Below are 2,948 nucleotides of genomic sequence, written 5' to 3'. Positions count from 1 at the left end.
TCTGTAGATCTGAACCTGCTTCATTTACATTTACGCCCTTATCCATTTATACAGCTAAGTAATTGAGGGTTAAGGGCCTTGCTCAGGTCCCCACCACTGGCAGCTTGTGCCCCTTTTCCCCCGAGGCAGTTTGAGTGCTGGTTCGGAGCCTAATTTAGAACCAGTTCTTTCTTTTTCGACAGCCGAAGCACCGGCTCTGAACCAGGAAAAGTGGTTCTTAAGTAGCACCAAAACGTTGCTGGTCTAGACTTAAGAAACAGGGGCTGTGGGCGGGGCTGTGGGCGGGGCTGTGGGCGGGGCTACTGTTAGCACATTTGATAATGTGCCTTAAGTATACAGGGATGTGGTAGCTCAGTGGTTAAGGTGTTGGGCTACTGATAGGAAGGTCATGGTTTTGAACCCCAGGTCCACCAAGCTGCCACTGCTGGGCCTCTGAACAAGGCCCTTGTTGCTCAGTTGTAAGTCACTCTGGATAAGTGTGTCTGCTAAATGCCGTAAATGTATACTAATGTATTAGTACCGTAATATGTCCAGTTATCAGCACACATGATAGTAGGTAGCTACATGCTAAGGCTAACTTTATTTTTCTGTGTTAATGATAAAATAACGTTATGTACTTTCTCCATTACAACCTGCGTTTATACAGATTACACGGAGCTGCACGTACACGTTGGATTCGCCGCGTTTGGGTGTTAATGTAGGTTCACAAAGCCATGAGTATTAACAGTAAAGCAACATCCGCCATTGTTGACGTTGTGTTTGTGTTTGTCGCTGCTGCGCTAACGTTGCTGTGTGACGTGACACGTATACAGTGACGTCAGACTCGGCTCTGTGATGCTCAACCGATGGAAAGACAAACCGGTTCTTAGAAGGTTCGCCAGTGGAACCAACTTTGAACCAGCACCAGCACAAGCTCTGAACCAGCACCCGGTTCTTTTTGGTGGAAAAGGGGTATTGGTGGCCCTGGGACTTGAACTCACAACCTTCCAATCAATAGTCCAACACTGTAACATGAGGGGTTGTGAGGTGAGCATAAAAAATGATATCCACATGTACTAAAATAAATTCTAACCACTCCAGACCTCCTGACTGAGGAAACGCCTCATGATTGTGTCTATTTCTATGTTTATCCACCTCCAGGTTTGCAAACCTAAGCTGAGCTGTTTATGTCTTTACTTACTTCATGATTCTTGTTTGAATTCTGCGTGTAACCTACCACCCAGATTGTGCTTATTGTTTGATTAATAAACTCCTTGCAGACGTGTTCCCTGTAGCTGGGCTCTGCTATTAGTTACACGAGGCTTCTGGATGCTGTCTGCAGAACAGAGACCGTGGACGTGACTCACAGAGCGGTCACTCGAACCGTAAGGAGAGCAGCAACATCAAAAACAGTTGTATCTTACAACCTAAAACATGCTAAGCAGCTCAGTGCTTGCTGATCCACTTCAGCATAAGAGAGATCATCTTAAAACTATCTCAGTCAAACACTCGTTCAGGGGTATCACTAACATCTAGGGGCAGTTTAGAGTCATCAATCCACCTAGTGGTGTTTCTTTGGGAAGGGGAACGAAACCAGATTAAACCCAGACAGATACGAGGAGAACGTGTGAGACAGTAAACGGAGTTCAGGATCAAACAGGGAACAAGTCGCCCTGTACCACCCCTGTGTACCTGATTACATGATTTGTCATTGAAAGAGACATTTGAATTCAATGTCGCTTATTCAGCTCAATATTCTGTTGTTTTATGGATTATCCTGGTTGGAAAAGCATAATCCAGATGATCCCAGGACTTGCAGTGAGATTATAGTCTGGTTGAGCAAGTTTAAGGACTGTTGGGACCTTGGTGTGACTAAAGCTCCATAAAATCGCTGCCGTTAAACTGGGAATACAAGTCCCTTGGGAGCATTGTGAGCTAGAAGAGCTGTTTAGTAAGAAAGAAGCAACCAAACATGGTCACTACAGACTCTAGGATTGTACCGTTGACTTTCCGCTATGAGCCACTACACCATATTCTTAATCTCTTAATAGAAACTATGCAGCTATGGAAAAATAAATCAAGCCCTGAGAGAGGGGTTTATTCAGCCATCTCTAACCCCAGATTGAGCGAAACCCTGCTTCAATGTGGGAAAAAATGGGTGAAGGACTGCATTGATTACCAAGAACTCAAAGTTCTGACTGTGAAATTTCATCAGCCCTTGCCCCTGGTGCATAACTCAACTGGGGCAACTGCATATACGGCATACTGTATACCAGGATAGGACCGAGAATTACATAAAACTTCATTTGCATCTCTGAAGGAGACGAATCTCCGTTCAAATGGATTCATATACACTGATAGGGCAGTAGAATCATCTGTTTACAGTTTATACCCTTGTTGGCACTAGTACACCAGTACCACATGATCAAGATGGATGCCAAAGTAGTGAAATGGAATTGTTCTGTCTGCAAAGGCAAATCGTTAAGATAGACATCTTTACTATGTCACCTGGAATACATCCAGAGGGTCCAATGTCTCACTTCTTGCCAAGCTAGATTGGTCATGGTCTTTACTCACAACTGCTAAGGTTCTCAGAACATGACTGCTAATGCTCTCTCTCTCTCTCTCTCTCTCATATTTATGTCCCCAAAGAACCCCTAAACCTTCTGCCAATTCGGCCTCAAACATCTCGCCCTGGAACGTCTATCAGCAGCTGGTGACTTATCTATCAGGCCGCATGAGAAACTATGTCTTCCAGAGAGGCCATTCAGGGTAAATAAACCAACCACCTTACCAGCCACAAGACACCTCCTCTGCATTCAAAAATGATATTCAGTCCTGTAAAGTTTGCGCACAAGTTATGGCCCCTTATCACCTGTTTGCCACAACCCCAGAGTCCTAGCTCTTACCACAATGACCCTGACTCTATGCAGCTATGGGTCTGTATTAATAACAAGATAAAGTCATGG

This window comes from Tachysurus vachellii, chromosome 15 (assembly GCF_030014155.1).
Source record: "Tachysurus vachellii isolate PV-2020 chromosome 15, HZAU_Pvac_v1, whole genome shotgun sequence".
NCBI lineage: Eukaryota > Metazoa > Chordata > Actinopteri > Siluriformes > Bagridae > Tachysurus > Tachysurus vachellii.
Note: the sequence above shows the minus strand (reverse complement) of the source record.